Consider the following 20549-nt stretch of genomic DNA (forward strand, 5'->3'; position numbering starts at 1 on the left):
AGGAACATGGTTTATCATTTTTCTCCTGAGGTAATGACTACCTATTCACCCTCTCCTGCCTCGCCAGTACCTGTAAGACTTCTCCTGCATTCCTATGCAAAGTGACAGTGCAAGTTGTTCTACTTATTATTCTTGTATTGCCAATGCTGCGCCTGTCTTTTTTAATGATGTATGGCCTTACCTTAGTGGTGGTTAATCTAATGATGGACTAACTCCCTGGAGGTTACAGGCACCATTTTCTGTGTTTCTAGCTAGCAGTCAGCATCACATGGTGATGAATGTTTTGGGCTTCCCTCACCCCCCCCCCCTCCGTGCTGACTATGTGCATGTTTATTGCAGTGTGAAATTATAGCTGTAGCTTCAAAAAGAGCAATTTCCTGGCAAGGCATCTTTGGTGTCTTATGTGCTTCATTCACCAATTAGACGATATTGAAAAGAGAATCAATTAATTCAGGAGAGCAACAAAATCCAGGGGTGGCTCCAGGATGAAAGCACTGAAGTTCCTCAAGTGAGAAGTAAAACCAAGCTCTATCACTTAAATATCTATGCAGATTCAGTTAAAAGCTCAGACCATCTTACTATGTTTCAGCTAGTAACCTTCAGCATGGTGAAACATCATTTGACTGAAACCTGGTCAATCAGTTTCAGAAGAAACCCCATGTAACTGGGAGAAAAGTTTTTTTCTAAAATACTGATTAATGCATGTCCTGAAAGCTAACTAGAAGAGAAACTGTGTGATAAAGGAGAAATAGTAAATTTTGCATAGATTTCTCAGGAAAATGACTAACTTCTCCAGTAACATAAAGCACATAACTATGTTCAGCGGGAAACTTAATTGGTAACTAAATAATGATTATTACTACAAGTGATTCAAAATCACTTACAAACCTGAAATCTATTGCTTATGCAAAGTAAAAACAACAGTGATATTAAAGCATAATTTTGTAACACACATATTTATATTGCTATGATGAAAGATACTTGGATTTGAAGTTAGTGGTCATGGGGCATACCAGAAAACAGTCCTCAGCATTCACCATCACACTATGTACAACTTGTTATTTTTAATAAAAAGCTACTATAATAGCTAATAAAAAGCTGCACTGATCTCCTGCTGGCCTGCTCACTTGCCCTGGCCAGTGTGTCACTTGTTATATTATGGTCTTACTGATTTCATCCAAGCACCATTTTGATGTACTTCTGTTTTCCTTTTTGGCTGAACATTTTCCATTTTATGGCCAGTCTATGTCCTGATGACGCTTGAGTTTTCATTGTAAACTGAAACTCGCTGTTGGGAATGCAAAATAATACTGTCATTGTGCACTTACCAGCTTAGAAATCAGGGCTCCACTACTGCAGGTGTTAAATAACAGTATCTTGAACCTCCTCTCAACCTGACAGGATCTAACATATTATGTCCTAGTGCCCATTTTACCAGAGTTCCCAACTCCTGTTGCAGTTCATTTCTTACCACTTGCTCTCTCTAAGGGGAATCTCTGTGCATAAATATTCCAGGAAAAAACAAAAAAAACCCAAACACAACAAAACAGTAACCTGCTAGATATATTTGAAAAGGCATGCTGCCACAAAAGGCTAGATGAAAAAAACCAGCAAAGGTTCCTCCAGGAGAGATTCTCTGCAAATGAGGCGATGCTGTTTGCAGCTGTCTCTGAACTCAGAGAAAGTGTTTGAAGACATTTGGTATGATTGTTTCTTAATGATAATGGTATGGACCACTTCAGTCTCTGAAATGCAAGAAAGATGACTGCATTAGTTCCCCAAGGAAAGCCAGGAGATAAATTACATTAATTAATTTATTTTAGGAGCATTCTTTTCCAAAACTCTCTTATAATCATAATTTATTAACATTTATATTGATGCTTCAGCTTGTGGCTGTTATCCTACAATAACTGTTTTGCTAGTACAATTCTATCAAGCAGAAGCAGATAATAAGAATAACCAAGAGGCAACAAAAATTACTGATAGTGTTTGGGTATTTGCTTAACACAATTTATTTCCACAGAGTATGCAAGTCTCACAATCAAACATAACTGCAAAATCTTTAAAAAAAAAAACTTTGACCCTTGTAATACTGCTTTTGCAAATTTCATTTCATAAATTATATTGAAATCTCGGTCATGTCCTAATTTATGCCAGAAAGCAGTTAACAAAGTTTTGTTTGTGGCTCTGTCTGTGAGTTCCTTAGGGTGTTTTTTTTGGAAGAACTGGTGAAGAGAAGATTTGAGATGAAACAAGATTTGAGATGAAAAAAAAGAATACAGTGACTTCCATCCTGGTTCAGTGTTCCTTCAGGGGTGCCTGGCTTAAGGAAGTAAGTGGTGTCATCCTCTCATTAACTCACAATTTGTTGACCCTTCCTGGGTCTGTTACAGTAGGATTTGTTAGCTACACAAATTGTTAGCTACACAGTAGTAGTTGTGTAGCTAACAAATATGTATTTTGTTGCCATATGTATGGCAGAATTGTAATATTGCCTCCTACTAATAATTATATTTGGAAGCAGCTAATCATCAAAGTAAAAGGTTATCCCAAACTGAGCATGTGTTCTGTCTGCAAAGTGAAGCTGAACAGCGTTGAAATGGATTTCTGTGTTATTTTGGCATTTCTTTATTTTGTATTCATTTTCTTTACTCAGTCTTTTTGTTGTTGTTGTTTTGATTGTTTTTAGATAGAAAATGAATTGTTTAGATAACCCCTTTCCCTAGTTTTTTTGTAGAATTAGTCACAGAAGTCTATTGAAAACTCATAACATTTGATCAACCCAAAACTGCATTTTCCAGAAGTTAAACTATTTGACTAAAGACATTTGCTCTATATTAGTTAGATTACCCTTCTGGCAGAATTTTCTGGTTTTGAATATGAGTTTAATGCTTTCCTTTATCTAGTCCATTTCTGTTATAAACTTTCTGCTCTGTAATAATCCAAGAGGTTTTTAAATTCTATTTCAAATATTCCAAACAATATTGAATGTGTAGGAATGTTGAAATGGAAGTTTTAAAATTCTTGTATTTTAAATTGTTTATTTTTATATAATCTAAGTGGTCTTATTGAAGTAATCCCTTGATCCAGCTGCCTCACCCAGAGGTTTCTGGTGAAAATTCCCTTGCAGTTCGTAATGTGTTTGGACTTTGCATAAATTTATTCATATTATTTTAAATAAGGATTACAATTGATAATTTCCTAGTCAGTTCATGCACAGTTTATAAATAGGGAAAATTAGATAGAAATAACGAAATTATTCATGATGAGGTGTTTGCTCAGATTTAGCTACCAGTTCTTTCCTCTGACATTTTTAAAGTCTGGCCTATTTTAGTACCTCAGTTCTTTTTCATTGGATTTCTTGACTGTTTTCATGCTGTACTGTTTCCTCTGTGATCCCAACTCAAAACCTGAAAATTTTAATGTGAAACTTTAAGCTGTAAATTATTCTGGGCTTTTTTTAGGACAGAGCAGGATTGGATTTAGATTAAGATTCATGGCGTACGTTCTCCTATTTTAATTGCATCTTATGCTAAGGGGTTTTTGTTTGCATAGATTAAATAAGGACTGCAACAATGTGGTTTAAATCCTCCAGAAATCTGCTGAAGATAGCAGTATACTGTGCAGTTTATTTCTAATTTAATGGCTTAGAAAACCACTTCAATTCTCATTCTCTAATGGCCTGATGGAGGAGCTCAGGAAGAGACAAGACAGTCAGAGTGAAGAACATGTACAAAGCCAAGCAAACAGGGAGTGAGCAATTTCAATTCACAGTGTTACAGTGCTGATGTTTCCTATATTCCCATGACAAGCTCAGGCGAGGAAGGCTGTAAAATGACATCCTTTTTAGGTTTACTATAGTTTATACTTCCCAAAGACCATCAGGATACTAGGTTCAGTCAGACAAGGCAGAAGAGAAGTACCAAAATAAATCATTTGTTCCTCAGCACAGTACAAAGAGTTCCTGTAAGAGCTGAGAAAAGAAAGGCCACTGTAATATAATGGGATACAATGCAGAGGTCCCTAAATATCTCTAAGGTGATAGAGATTGTTTGTAGAGAACATTTTATCCCTTATGAGACACCTACTGAACAAGCAGATCCTGGGGTTTTTTTCACTTGTCTGTAATAATCCCGTGGACCTCCAACACCAGGAGGCTTCCTTCCTGAAGTAAACATCCAGAAATCAATACTGGTTTTTGCAACTGTTCATAGGAGATATACTCTATCCTAATTCCCTTTAAAGAAACTAATGTCAATAGCATGACTACTTAAACAAAATCTTTTCTGCCTTGAACCTAAGTATTTGCTCTGTGTTGTGGTCTACATGGAAGAAACCTCCTGGGCAATCCTTAGTTTGAATACCTTTAAAAGGAACAGATGCAATCTGACTACAACCAATCGATCCTCAAAACTAGGATATAAATATTGTAATACTTCTCAGTGATACTAGCAATATGACCTTTACAGGTTAATGTATTCTTGTCTTTGCAAACAACCCTATTTATGGCTGACCCAATTACTTAAGAGCTCATTAATCCGAGATCTAAATTGTTAGATGGGGAAGTTTAGAGTTGTCTTTAGAGTCAGCCACTCATCTCTATTATTTTGGACAAATATAATCAGATCTCCTGGGGATCGATATTCAGCTGATTTAGATTTACAATTAGAAAAGGGCTTCTGGCAGTGCTGGAGAAAGTAAATTATGAACAAAGCACAGGAATGAAAAGCCCGAGAGCATTTTCAGTGCTTACTGCTGGAGTTGTCTCATTCTGTGATTTTTCCAGCCTGAAAACACAGAAAGAAAGCTGCTGAAGTAACACTGCCATCTCTTCCCAGCCTTAAACCACCTTAAATTTATTAAGGTTTAGACCTTAATAAATATTTCAGCTCAAAAAATGAGCACTTACCACACCCAAAAAGAGACTTGAGGCAGTGCTGTGAAACATGTTAGCCCCCAAGCTTTCCTTTACTGTCGCTCCTGAATCCACTCCAGTGAAATGGCCACCTCATTCCAGGCTGCTCAGCCCCAAGCCTGGCCCAAGGCCCAGCCTGGCCATATGTTGGGCCTGAAGCAGCACCACCAAACTCTTCCAAAAAGCAAGATAAGGTGCTGCAGCCATACAGTGTAGGTGAAAATCCTGCCTCACCATTGCCAGGCAGCCCAGAAACATTGCTGTGTTTCCTGAATTACTTACCACCCTCTGTAACCGTAACCTTAAGCGTCACCACATAGTTTTGGCATGGGAATAGCAATGTTGCCTGGGAATAGACACTCCTCTCTGCTGCCATTTTGTCACAGTCGTAAGCTCTCCTCTCTGGAAATGTGGATCAGCTTTTCATAGATTATCAAGCCCTGCCCCAGCCCCAGGCTGACGGGAGGCAGCAGGCTCCTACCTCTGCTGCAGTTACAGAGAAGGAGGTGAGCTTCATGCAGGTCAACCCTCAGCTTTCCCTGGCTAACAATTCAAAGAATAAACCTCACTGGATGTCTTCTCCTCCTGACTTAGACCCAAACCCTAACCCAAACATGAGAATTAGCTGAGTTTTTAAAGGGAGGGAGGAAACCTTCAATACCACAGCAGTGCAGGCAAGGACAGAGACCTCAAATGTCCCCACTCCAGAATCCATTCTTCCTCTCACTCTTTTGGTTTTGTACTAAGGAAACCCTAACCTTAACTCTCCCTATATATTTCTCCTGTAGTAGGAGATCACAGTGGCCTAGAACAGACCAAGGGGTTGATTCCAGAGAGATACAGCCCTGAGGACTGCTTGAAAATGCTATCTGAGCACACTGGTGTTAAGGAAAGCATTAAATGGCTGATTATACTAAACACTTACTGAAAAATAATCACCTACTGTTAGCTGATATCCATTTAAAGTAGGAAGATTCCTAAGATTATTATCTACTGTTTTCTGTATGGATCAGTTACATTTTAGATACATTATAGGGGAAAAAAATTGAAAAGTATTTTCTTTTGAAACTTTATAGTGAGGCATAAATTACTTTAATGACACTTCATATAATTGTGTTTATATTAATTCTTAATGGTCTTAACATTTCTAAACAATCTTAACTAGCTAAAAATGTGTGTAGAGGAGACAACCTCAAAAAAGCTGTGATGTAGATGCTCTCTATGATTTTTAGACTGAATACATCAAAAGCAATATATATATGTATTAGTTCTATTTTATGTGTCTCTAAATGTATTCAGTATCAGTTTCCCACATAAAATCTAGAATAAACCTACTGGTTGGTTTAATGCCCTGACCACATTCACATTAAATATAATGTCTCTGATGACAGTTGCAACTAGGGTCAGAACCTATGAGTGCTTTCCCCAAGGGATAATCCAGTCAAAGTGTATGTGCAAATAAAATAAAAGGCACTCTAACAACCTATGCACACACGCACCCCAAATCCCATCACAACGGGTTCTTGTGCACAGAGGGCTTTGAAGTTTTTTGCTAAAGCAATAACTGGTTCTGTCAGATACCAGTACCTTCGTTTGACAGCCATAATGTTCCTACTTCGTCTTGATTTGGGACAGCATTGCTCCAGTGGCTAGAAAACATGACAAAGAATTGTAACAAGTAGCAGTTCAAAATACTTTTAAAAACTCGGTGTGGAGGTGATTAAAATAGCAAGCTAAAAATATGAGAGAAATCAGTGTATATTTAACAACACCTTTTTAAAAGCCAGCCTTATATAATGCTGGGCTGCCACAAGCTCCTTATGAGCGGTGACATTTTAAGGAAAGCTGCTGTCCATTTCTCTTCCCATTTACCCTGCAGAATGTTTGCTTTTCCCCTTGCCCTTTTCAATCAGGCTGGCATTAATAAAATAAGGGGAAACAGTGAAAAATGCACAGTAGAAAAAGGAGAGAAGTTTGTAAAACTGCTAAAAAAACTTAGCTCATGAGGCAATGAGCTAATAGAGAATTTCTGACGTTCATTGCTGAGGTGCTGGGCTATGCAAGTGAATTTTTGACCTCAGTGCCAGGTGGAAGGCTGACACTAATAGTTTAAGTATGCATTAGAATCTGGGTACAACTTCATTTAATCATACACCTGCGGGAATATTGACCATCCAACTCATAGATACCTGGTACCCTGGCAGTACAACAAGTGTCAGGGAAAAATATTATAGTCCTTATATTCCCCTAGACACTATGCTGGACAGGGATATAGACCCTCCCCTACAGTGACCATTGACCTCTGCTTTTCTTTCCTCAAGGCTTTCCAGCTTTTCACCTGAAGTGTACTGCTGGAGATTTTCCCAACATGACGTCACTGGCAACCACCGCTGTAACAAATATACAGGTAGAATGAACTGTGCATGCTGATGCTGGGAGGATAGCAAGCCCTAAAGCCTATTTAGCCTGTCTCTCCTTGGATTTTCATGAAATTTCCTTCCTGAATTCTGCATCTGGCTCATTTTGCAACCCTATTCTGGCTAAATAGGTTAAGGCAGTACCTTATAGGAACTTCTGAAAGTTGGAAGAGTGGCTAAATAAGTAACAGCTAAAGGAAATCCTCCCTTGCAGAAGGTGGCCTCTTCTACCCCTACACTTCTATCCCTATGCCTTCAGGCCTATGCAGTCATACCAAAATGCTAAGAGCAAAATGATGTAGGGAAATACACATGAAAAAAAGACAGAAAAGAGAAGCAAAGAAAAACAAACTGCAAAGACAAATAAACCTCAAAAATATTTTAAAAAATTTTCCCATATTAAGAAGTCACATAAATGAAAACCCACCCCTTTCCCCAAATTCATTTCAATCAGTAGGACTACTCAGGAAGTTATGACTCAAACTTAGAAATGTTGACTCACCTGTGACCCTCAGCAAAAATGTAAATCTGTTAGTAGCTTCCAGAACTCCTCTTAAGTAATCAATCAGATAAAAGAACCTTTATATCTAGGAAATTTTTCTTGCATCTTACAATTTAATTTCCTGTAGTTGAAAAAGAGAGTTTTGAGTTAATAGAGGCAGCAATATAAGTTATTTTAGTATTCAGCTAAAAATAGTTAGCTATTCCTTGAATGGTTATAGCTTGAGAAAACCATCCCTTTTACTGTTTTAAATTTGCATGTGATTTGGTGATGCCTTATTTTGCTTTACACCTAGCACTGCTGGTGCTTACACAACCATTAAATGTTAAGAATGGCAACTAACACTTCTTTCCAATTATGAGTTCAGACAAGAAAGTCTCTATGTTATAAGTTATATATTAATTTTAGAAAATCTATGACAATTTTGTCATTGGCCACATTAGCAGTTCAGCGTGTTCCTACAGGAATACTATGATGCACAGGTGATGAAGTTTCTGGAGGCAATCCATAAGTGTGGCTCTGCTTGAGCAGGGTAGTTGGACAAGAAGACCTCCACAGGTCCCTTCCAACTTCAACCATTCTGTGATTCTGTGAAGTGTGGGCTATTGAAAAAGGAAATTTAATTAATGGTATCCAAAATTAATGACAAATAGATTACTGCAATTTTGAAACAAAATGTCCCCATTCAATTCAAATTTTGTGAATGCTAAAAATTTTAGAGTTTAATCAACCTCCAGATATAGTATACTTACAAAGTGTAGGGCTATTTGGAAAGACAGTAGTATCATAAAATGTTTCATTTTGGAGGTAGGTTTGCACTAGTATAAATCATGTCATTTGACTTAATTATACAGAACCAGTGCTTACTGTTATTACCTGATTATTAACCCCCACGTGAGCTATTTACATCTCAGTCTTTAGCAATCAGCATAATGATTACCTGCCTGTTGTGGTAATAATTAAGTAGAAAAGCCAGCAACAAAATAATGAGAGTTTTAATATTCTTTTTAGATGGGATGTAATGAGCATGGAGTGTAATAGTGGGTCTCAAATATAATGCAATTGAGATTATTAATTTTTAAGAGGCCTATTTTTTTTCACTTACAGATATTTATTTTTTGTCAAGGGGAAGCTAAAAATCCTTAGGAGCAAAATAAACTAAAGGGTCTGATTATAATGCATAAGACTTCATGATATGCCAGAAGAGGAAGGGACTGGTTACACCTGAGCCACTCTTATGCCAGTAGTCATGCACATGCTTAAAACTGCAGTCTACACACCAGATCCTCATTGGTGTGCAACGTCACCCTTCCATTTCCATTGGTGGCACTGCAGCAGTTTGCACCAACTAATGAGTAGCATCAGAAGAAATTTTTTAAAATCAGTGAGCTTATTCATGACCAGATTTTTTCCAAGCACCTAAAGTTATGCATGTCCAATGTTTATTCAAATGAGGAAGATACTTTCAGCTTAGTATTAGAATATTATGTAGGGCTGATCCAGGTTGTAAAGTTATCTCCAAAGGGAAATGACAGAAGTTTGCTGACTGTGGGCATTGGAAATTAGATTCAATAATGCTCTAAGAAATTTACTGCAAGGTACTAATACTGCAAATGTGCTACTGTACAGCATATGGCTCTGATCTGAAAATACTGAAGCATGAGCTCATTTTCATTTGAGTTGTCCTGTGGGACTAACATCTTAAATTCATCTGGAATTCTGCAGCTGGTGTACATTTTGGAGGATTACTTGTAAGTGTTTATTTTGCCAGCATATTAAACTACTGCTGTATCACGTTAATTTTCTGCCATTGATCCCAAATTAAGCATTTTTCACTACCATTTCTTAGTATATTCTGCTGTCTTCTCAGTGTTGACATCCTGATGAACACATAATAGCCCGTAGAAGGTAAAGCCACTGACTGGATGAAACAGTTGCCTTTAGAAGACCAGACCTTTAGAGATTTTGTTGGTTTTCTCTGAGATTCCTCGATTTTGTTTAATTATGTGCTTTTCATTTGAAGACACTCAAAGCGACACCTTCAAGCCACATTAAGAATACACATAGAAAGACGCTTATCTCCATTCTTGATAATGAGGTGCCCTGATAGCGCATCCGAAGTATGTTGGCATTATTTGCTACATTCTTACAAAGTAATCTTATATCTGTGTTGCTTTCTGTGCTGGGAGAACTCTCTTCTGATTGTCTAACAGTTTTTAAACAATACCTCATGTGTTTCTTTTAGTGTTTCAAACATATTTGCATTGCTTAATTATATTTCTGTTTAAAATCCCTCATTACTGTTGGTTAGTTCAGGCTTACAAACTATGGTAGGAGACCCGTGCTAATCATTTACAGGTATTTTCTCTGTGTAGGGAAAAAAAATCAAACATAAGTCATTGATGACATCATATTTTATAAGATTGAAAAATCAAAATCTTCTTTGTTTCATTAGAACAACATTTTCATGAAGGGTAGAAATTAGTGGGAAACCACTAAGCTACCCATGGATTAATAACAAAAGCTTTAGTATTCTTATTTGATTTCGATTCTGACCCCTCTGAAACATTGCTTGTGATAATTTTCCAACTCTTCTCTCAAACATCTCTTTCATCAGCTCTCTGAATGCTACATGGAGCACTCAGAAAGTCCCATACCAGTTCTCCCCTGAGGCTTTTCTCATCTGGTTTTGTTCTTTGTCTTTTTGTGTAATTGCATTTGTGTATTAAAGGTTACCATGTTTTATTTCTCTACTGATAGACATTTAGGGATGGTTTTGTTTTCTAATGCAGAATAGTATTGAAGGCCTCAGTTCTGCAGTAAATTGCATAATCAGTCCATGATAATTACAGGAGGGCTGATGAGGCCCATTCAGAGGTTATTGCATGGTTGCGGCCAAAAGAAGAAACAGAAGTTATTTTATGTATACATTAAGGAATATGCAGCACCAGCTTATTATAAAGTCCTCTGATGCTTCAAATGCTCATGTATATTTAATTTCATAGACATGACTAATTCATTGACAGTAATGGAACTACTTGTGTCCACTTCAGATTAAGTGTTTGCTTATCCAGGAATGAAAGTTTAGGTCCTCAGTCACAGTACAGTTCCTTGGAGGAATGTTTTAACTTGCCTTTCTTCTCTCAGCACAATGATCCTTGCATAAGCCCTGTATTTGAAGAACTGTATCTTTAAACAAAAGGGAACTGTCTCTTCTACTTTCAGTGGATACGTTTTACAACCATGATATTTTAAAACTTCTCTTACATTTTTTTTTAAGCAAAGTAGAGATGTTTTTGCTCAGAGAAGAAAAAATATTGGTGTTTTGCTTTGCACTAAGGATGAGCTTAAAAGAGGTCATTCTATATGCTGCATGAATGGTTGGAGGAGAGAGAATGCAGAGAGTAATAGCTTTTCTTTCTTAACCCTATTTTTTCAAATATTGTTAAAAACGAAATGTTTGCAGAAAAGATTAAGCTCTACCAAAGCTTCAGTAGATTGATATGAAGATGAGTTAATGTCTAAGATTATCTTTTGAATACTTTTTTTTAAAGTATAGCTCTGTCAGCTAAATATAGTTCCGATTTTTACATTTTTATAGACCATGTGAGTTCCCTGCAGGCACATTGTCTCTCTTCAGTGATTTATATAGTTTGAATTATAGGGGATGATAAGCATTTGCTGTTCAATAGTGTAGTTAATGCGCAGCCCCCCGGGTAACAGAGCAGTGAAGCATTTACTACTCAGTGGTAGTTCTGCAACAATCAGCTGCAGTGTGGCTCTATCACAGTAAATTTACATCGGTACACTTCATCCTCAGGGAGCTGAACATTCACTCAACATAGCCTAGGGAAAACAACTAGAATGGACATTTTCCACTCTTTTTGGGTGGCACAACAGGAGAAGTTTACTATTGTAACCGGATCAGAAAGAGAAATCACAGATGGTACAACATGAAAATTATCCAACTTTTATTTCTTCCCCTTTTTTCCCCTCCAGCATAAAAAATAAATAAATACTTGGACTGGAAAGTTTTTGGAAAGCTGAAAGTTGAAAAAGATGCAGTATTGGCAGACCCACTGCAGTTCTGGTGCAGAAGCCAGAGGCTCTGGGAGTGCTCTGAGCCCTTCACTCCCATGATTAGGAGGAACCTCCTCTATCAGGTAGGTGAGCTTACAGGTGCTGTAGCAATATAACACTTCTATTCCTTGACTGTGATGAGAAAATAGCAAGGGCTGCATCAGCCAAGCAACAATAGCTTTTCTCTTGCAGGATATTTTTCCTCAGTAGGCCTGAAAGCATTTTATAAAGGAAGCCAATATCATCTTCATATGAAAAATGGTGAAACTGAAGCAGAAAGAGGCCCCAGGAGTTGGCCACAGTCCTTCAGCAAGATTGTGACAGAGTAAAAAATACAGCTGAGGTTCCCAGGGTGCCTTGCTTAATGCTTTAACTGCTGCAGTCAACACTGCCCTCTCTCTCTGAAATGCACCTGGAAGCCTCAGGCTGCAGTACAGCCTGCAGTGAGAATAAGGACTGACAAAGTTAATTTTTCTCTTGTAAGATATAAAAGATGAGGCAGAGTAAGATATAAAAGATGAGGCAGAGGAATCTACAGCAGGCAAGATGAGCTTCAGCCTAGAAAACACAGTGGGAAAGTGTGAAGCAGGATTTCTATAAGTACTGCATCCCCACAGATGCTGTTGTGGTTGTGAGAAAAGACGATTGCAGTGAACCGAAGAGGTGTAACTCTGTTTTGGTGACAGGGAATCTATATGTAATGACCATTAAACCTACACTACGTTTTTAAGCCTGACTGGTCGTACAGTAGAGAGCCAGCAAGTATAAACATAGGCATGCTTAAGTGCACCTCTCAGGGCCCTCAGATCTCCACATCCGTACATTTGGTAGCATATTACCGCACCACAGTGCCTGAACAGCCTGTCTGCAAGAAGCCTTCAAGCTGAGAGGGCAAGTCAGGTTTCCAGAAGACGCCCGTCTTATGTTTTGAGCTTGCCGGCCTGCCACAGCGTGGAAACAACATAAGGACATTGTGAAGAGCTTCAGAAAAGCTGATGCTGACAGGCAAGTGGAGAAGATTGAGAAAAAAAAGCATAATTTGCAAAGACAGAGCTGCTGACATCCCCTGGCAGTGGTGAGAATGTAACACTACCCTGTGGTTGAGAATAATTAAAAAGCAGCTCAATGGCATTAGAGTTATGCTGTTTTGGAATCAGCATAAAAATCAAGAGCTTCAAAACTTTCAAAGAACAGGAATCTGATGAATAATAGCAGGGTGGGGAGGGGGGGGGATAAAAAAATAAATGGCTGTTTGGCTGAGAATTGCAAGAAGATCCCAGATGAGCCGTTCCAGTCAGTGCTCCGATGGGCATGCATCTGCTCCTTGCAGTCAGCAGGCGTGACTGTCATTCCCCCACACCCAGCCTGCATCTGACCTTACAGCGTGGACACTCTGATAATAAAGCAAGGAGGACTACTTACGTAAAGTCTGAAATGAACCCTGTAGAACTGACAAAGATAAATCTTATCCAGTAAAAAAATGCAGCCTGTTTGGTCACTCTAGTCAAGAAAATAAAAATTATGTTCCAGTCTGAGAAGGAACTCTGAATTTAAAACTGTGAAATGGAAAAAGAAAAGAACTATGAATAAAATCAAAGAGAAAAATGAAAAGGTCACACTTAGAGTCAAAGAGAAGATGAAGGGACACTAAACTAATAGCAAACCAGCTTACTATGAGGCAGAATAATAATCTCAGCAGCTTCCAGGTTCAGGTAACTGACCCATTCCTTCACCTAAAGCTAAAAGGCAGGTCTCTTGGGGACAGTGGTAGTAATATTTGAATAATTTCAGTAGTAATATCAGAAGGAAGTTGAGAATAATGAAGGATTCATTAGGTCAGATTCAGAATCTGTGGTCTCAGAAATAGGAGAGGAGCAGCTGTGGAAGGAAAATACAGTATTAATGTTGTAAGTCTCAGTGCACATGTATGTAACACAAAGAGTCTGTATCACTTTATCTCTGATAAAGCATTTACCTCTGCTGTTACCTCCATCCTCTTTCCTGCATCACAGTATGCCTGAGGCAATGGGAGTGAGCTGAAGCATAATGTGGCGTTACACAATGCAAATAAAGGCGAGGGTGCTGCACAGAACATCTATTATAAGTGATAGTGTGTGTGATTGAAAGAGCGGATGTCTTCAACTGATAGGAAAAAAATATTTCTTTAAACTTTGTGCAACTGAGAGAGAAATCATTGATTCAATCAGAATGGCACTGTACCAGACCACTTTTATAGGCTCCTTCCAGAACAGAATCACATATGGAAACAGTTTTGGATAACGTGCTGTAAAATACATTCCAGGGAATAATCCCAAACTGGCAGAGATTGAACTAGACAGTTTAATAAGCCTTCCATCCCTAATTTCTCTCTGCCTATGATTCTTTAAGCTGAAGCCGCATTATTTTATGTTCTCTATAGCTTTTGAGTCATCCAATATCTTCTGATTTACAGCTTGACCTGTGTATAACAAACTCCAGGTTGCTTGAAGAAGAAAGACACCCTAATCATAACAGCAGATTTCAGATACGGCATTGCCAACTCCAGACCCTTATTTCATTTCATTTATTTATTTATTTATTTTGTCTGGGGAATGAAATATACTGATAAGAAATATCTGCAGTGGCCAGCCTCCCCTAGGGCCTTTATTAAATCCTCATACTGAGAAAGTGCAGAGCAGTAAAAGTGATGTAAAAATTTAAGGCAAGATACACAGAAATGAGATGAAAAAGTTTTGGGTGAGGCCAACCTCATTTCTTAAGTGTGTTGGGAGCGGGTGGTGTCATGGCATCAAATGGGCTGTACGTTCTGTGTAGCTACCAAGGACTGCAGACACTGCACAGCCTTTGATGCTCAGGAGGTTTTTTGGAGGTCTGCAATATTTCACATGATGTGGATCCAGAGAAGACAACCTGTTTCTTCAGAGCATCTCTGAATTTCTCATCTGTGTCGGGAACTGTTGGCAAGCTAAATCTTTGACAAAAAGTCTGATACATGAAGCCTCAGCTTGGGAGTATCTATTATAGAAGAGAGTGATCACCTAACTGTAGACATGTAAATCTTAAAATGAGAAGAATCACCTTCTGAAGGTACTGCTCTCTCTGTTGACTATTTTAGTCTTACAAAATGGAGAGACACAGGCACTTCCACAGGCCGGTTTATCCCACGTGTCTGTCATAAGAGGAATGACTTCAGATGAGAAGGTTAACTGAGCCTAAACCTTATCCTTCACAATTTAGTAGATGAAGTTTGATGGGATGAATTTCAACCAACTGGAATACTTCCAAATTTTTCCTGGAAAAACAAAAAGTTGTGCTAGGCTCCAAGGCTTCGACAGCCTGCATTCTTACCAGTGCAAGCATGAAGAAAATTGTAAAACTGCTAGAAATATTTATTAAAAAGTTTCAAAAATACTTTGATCTATGCAAGAATACTGTTTGGGGAAGATGCCTTTCAACAAGAAGCTGTCAGGTGAGACTGTTGACTGTTTTATTAATGAACAGCACAATCAAAGGAATTCATGTGAAACGTTAATAGGTGAACTAATTAGAAATGGAGATCTATGCAGTTATAACTATGTCATACCAAGAGTACCAAGAGAAATGCTCATCCCAAAATTGTATTCATCATCACACTGAATGCTACACTTTCCAAATGATAGTATTAGTAAGCGAAGAAGGACCTGAATTGCATTTAATTAAAAATTCATACCCAGAATTTTCAACAGATGGGGGGGAAGAAGGAGGGAAAATAAGAAACCAAATAATATATTTGTTTGTAATAATTCTGAATGTGATGTAATTGTCTATTTTTAGTGGGGATTTAAATTGTGTGGGAACTGATTATGAATCAGTAAATCATAATTGATTATAAATCAGTTTTCATTCCAGATGTAACCTCAGGTTTTGTAAGAGCTCTTGTATGAATAACTAGAAGTTTAATTTTTATATTCAAGACATGATTGTATCACCTAGGATTGTACCAGGAAGTCTGTTTCACTATGATTGTGTCCAACTCTGGCATGGCACTGTTGGTTCCTCATGAAGTAAATATGCATAAGATAAGTGACTGGAAGTATCACCTGAGCTGATTTTTCTATCACCAAAAGCTTGCTAGGTCCGTCTTAATAATACAGTTGAACCTGAAACGATAATTAAACATATCTATGATAGGCTTAATCCTGTGAAATACGGAACACCCAAATTCTACTTTAACAAAGCAATGAACAGTTTATTTTAAGACTGTGTTTAGATCTGGAACACTCCTAAACATCATCATTGTGGGGGCTGACAGCAGTGACTGCCCAAACCAACCCCCAGAGGTGTGTGCGCAATGGTGTGGAAAGTCCATATTCAGTGTCCTGTGGTTTTGGATCACTTTGAGTTAAAATTCATTATAAAGGACTAAATGTATAGTTGAGAAAGAAAGCCAGCTTATCCAGCCACTTAACAGCATTGATTGGAATCTCGGTATAGGCAATACTTGGACTGAGGTTTGCCAAACAGATTGCATGTCGACTACTGATGCCAGAAATGTGTTTACAATAACTTTAGTGATACAATCAAAAACAGGAATAGGGGTTTTGCATTAAAATGGGTTTGAAAAGATTTTTAGAACTGTGTTTATTGCTCAACTTATCCCAGGAATATACACAACCTCAACCCCAGTCCTACTAGAGAAACCACATGCTAACCTAAGCTGGGGGAGCTCCACCTCACCCCAACAGTAGGGCCTTAATGGGAAAATAAAAGCTGCATGGTCTTACCTTTGTTTGATGTTCCAGTCTGGAACATCCAGAGGAGAAGTACTCTAGCAGCTGAATTAGTAATGGAAAAACTTGGTGTACATGCATTTACCTTCAACTGGACCAATGCGCAATTGCCACAGGGAATACTGCAGGCTCCAGAGGTCTTCAGTGCCTAAATGTGACCTGGTGAACTACTCTAATAAATGTCTCAGACAAGGATCAACATTATTTATTGAAAGAATACTGCTTCATATGTGTGACATTCATGTTATGTGGCGATGGTGAATAGAGTCTGTGATTTGTATTTCCTTTTTCAGAACAGATCAGAATTTGAAGCCACATCTCAGAATCAAGTACAAGTTCAGTGATGAGGTAGCAAATGAAAAAGGCAATTGATTTGTACTTGAAAATTATGTCTTTACCTTGAACACAATGGAATAGTCCAACTGTGCTATAGACTTTAATTTTTTCAAGGTAATTTGATATTGGATCAGCCTTCAGCTGTAATGCTACAACAATCAAACTGATCAAGTGTAATGCTACACAGATATGGTTTTTCAGGCATATTATTTCTATGAGAAATCATCACATCACAGAGAAACAAAGCAGACTGGCAAAAGCATATTTATCATGCTTAGTTTCTTTTTCTCCCTTCTGTTGTATTTGTATTGAGTTTTATTTTTAACATTTGAAAATGGCTGAGAAATATATGGTTATTTCAGACATTCTGTGAACATTAGTTTTTCTTTTTCAATCCTCTTAAATGCACTAATAATGTAAACAAAGAACTCAAAACAGACATTTCAAAAAGAGGCAATACCTGAAGTGTTTATTTTGAATTCAATTATTTACTCCAACCCATCTCTGAAATTCAGTAAGTTCTCTAAATTTCATGGAGACTTTTCTCACTTACTTTAATGAAGAGAGTTTCTAGACCCTGCCAAAATTCATATTTATAAATGAGACACATTCATCTGGCTTCTCCTAACTCCCTACGTTATAGTGCTGGCAACTGTGTCCATTTCCAGTGTAGCACTATGGCTTTTCTGTGGCTTACTAACTCTATAGACCATTTGCAGCTGATCAACCCAGTGACCACATAAGCTCATATACACACTTGCATACATAATTCTGTTGCTTCTGCTGTGAGAGTAAGATTGATCCAAGGTGTCTTGACATCTAGAAAATTCATTGGGTCCTTTCACCAGTATAATTAGCATTGCATTTCTACAACCAGATACATTTTAAAAGGTGTTTTACCTATTGAAAAGGTATGAGTGTCTTATCTACGTTATCTTTTTTTCTGCATATTCAACATCTTAATTTTAAGACTTATTTTTCTTGAAAAACAAAAAGTGTTCAGTTCTGTCTTTAACTCGGAAATAGATGTTCTCAAGAGTCATGCAATTAAAACTTGGGTAGTGATTTACCTTAATACTAAAATGAATTTAGCATTATATGTTTCACTCTCATGTTCAATATAGAAGTAGAGGTAATCAGTGTGATTGCTTAAAATAGTCCATTTTCAGTGGGAATTGCAGCAGCATTCAAAATTCATCAAGATATGGACATATGTTACTCAGCCAAATAATCACTGTGGTCTTTTTTTAGACAGTTAATGGCATTAAATCTTCACATATTGGATTCTGACTAACAGAGTCTTGGGCAAGCTTCTTATACAAAGAATATAAAACATGTTAATTAATAAATCCAAGTGCAAAATCATTAGCTTAAGACTACATCGCAGAAGCATGAAAACAGTTATGTTTTTCCCCTTAGGATGACAACTTCACAATTATAAACAGAGCTTGGGAAGATACGCTTAGGAGGCACTTCTTTCAGATGAGCTAATTAAGAAAATTCTGTTTATTTTTGTGTGCACCCAAGTGAACGGTACTATTAGGGCAGAAGGAACTAGATAATTTTTAAGTCCTATTCACAGTTTGTTCAAGTGGTTAAGTTTGGTTTCAAGACAGTGGTTCAAACTCAGGTTGGACACATTTTATTCAGTATAATTTTAGAAGATAATAAAAATGCAAACTACTCCTGAGGGTAAGTCATATCACCTAAAGGAGGAATTCAGATGTCCTCTTTAAATTAAGAGCACTGAGTTAGAAAAAATAGAAACCATAACAGATTCAGTTAAATGCTTAATAAAAGATTTAGAGACCATGGTATTCAGAATATTCTTGTCCACTATTCAAGAGCAAGAACTTAAGTCTTTTTTCTGTGCTGCATTTACACTTGCTGCAGCATCATGTCTTTTGTTATTAAATATCCATGTACCCATCAAAACAAATCCCATTGGTTACATTGGTACTTCATTTTGCCATGATGCTTTGCCATCTGACAAGAATTGATTGATATCAGTGAAATGACCTCAGCAGTAATCTCTGCTGATGTATTCATCTGTTCAGGAGCTGAAAATATACCCATGCAGACATTTCTGCTGAGAATAATTCTTTTTATTCTATCTTGTGAGCAATAATAATAACAATAAAGTAGTATAGCTGCAGATCTAGCCCTAAGCTTATAAAATTTCACAGTAGCCTTTTCCATTGTAATATTAAGGGTTGTTGTTGCAAGGCAAATACAACAGTGCAGACTACATGCCTCCTTACTCCCTCTATGAATGGGGGTAAGAATCAAGTGAGCTTTTGTAATTAGGAGAACACCTCTAGCTGAATTGCCTGAGTATATTGTATGTATATTTATATTGTGCATTATAGAGATAGAAATCAATGCACTTGATCACTCCAGGGAATGTGTCAAAAAGCTGTGTGGGAAATTCTACTGTGAGTAGATATATTGCTTTACTTTTGCTTAATATAACAATGTTAATTTATTCATTCTTGTTTTATTATCAAAATGCATGGCAGTCAGACATGGAGTGACTGCTTCTTAGAAAACACCATTGAAATTAGCCAGTTTTCCTAGTGGAGAAAAGAAGGAAGTCTCATTATTTTGAATTCAGTATCCACAATTCTACTTTACTCACAGCATTTCTAAGATTTTTTTTTTCTGTTGCGAAAGAAAGCATTTTGAGTGGCTTGAAGGCTTAATATACTCCCATGCACTTTTTATGACTTAATCGTTAGAAACAAACTGCATCATGATCTCTCTTACTTGATGCAAGTCTATTGTTTTTTTACAGTCCATCTTGATTACAGGAAATAGAAATGTCTCGCTGGCAAGCCAGTAAAAATACTTTTGCAATCATTTAGTAGCTGTAGAAAATAGCTTATCTGAATCAGGCTCTTGAAATTTAAGCAAAGAAATTTGGCTGGTTTTTATTCTGAGACAAGCCATTTCTGAGCAGTGTTGACGCTAATGAAATTCCTGTCTTGCTCCTTGTCCCTCAATCTGTCCCTCAGTGTGTGAGTGTTTGTCTATATTCGCCTACTTTTGAACTGATTGACTAGTTTAAACTCAAGATATTTGTGCAAGTCATTACTACAAATTTTATGAAAACAGATAGCCAGGTAGAAGAGGGAGATTTAGTGTACTTTCTCAAAGGTACACTACGCTTTAGGGGAGGCAAAGGCATTTTTTCTTTTATGCAATGGAAAAATAACCAGTCACATTGTTATTCACAGCTGACCCAAATAACAGGGTCAGGTAAATTCTCCGAATTCAATTCTCATGCTTTTCTTCCAGAATTACAGCTAATCTTGGCTGAAATTCACTGGAAACTGGCAAGGCTGCCATTCTGAACAGAACACTTATTTAAGTTAAAAAGGATTTTTTCCTGGGGCTTCCTTGGATTCCAGCAAAATTCCATGAACAGTCCTTAGGAGAAAAAGCTTTCTATTCCTACCTAGTGAAAATGGGAATTTGGTCTACTACATGCTGTCTTTTGTTTTCCTGTGATTCAAGAGCCTAATAAAACA

General features: G+C 37.4%; 1 long non-coding RNA gene across 1 annotated transcript in view; it reads left to right on the forward strand.

Annotated features, from left to right (window-relative positions):
• Nucleotides 1-7288: 7288 nt before the first annotated feature.
• The window catches only part of LOC140654945 (uncharacterized), a 46310-nt gene continuing 33049 nt past the window's right edge, over nt 7289-20549 (forward strand). Inside the window, exons 1-2 of the long non-coding RNA XR_012043580.1 lie at nt 7289-7322; nt 11834-11997. This is a non-coding gene — a long non-coding RNA (uncharacterized lncRNA). The remainder of the gene's footprint in view (nt 7323-11833; nt 11998-20549) is intronic.

The sequence above is a fragment of the Ciconia boyciana genome, chromosome 7 (assembly GCF_034638445.1).
Source record: "Ciconia boyciana chromosome 7, ASM3463844v1, whole genome shotgun sequence".
NCBI lineage: Eukaryota > Metazoa > Chordata > Aves > Ciconiiformes > Ciconiidae > Ciconia > Ciconia boyciana.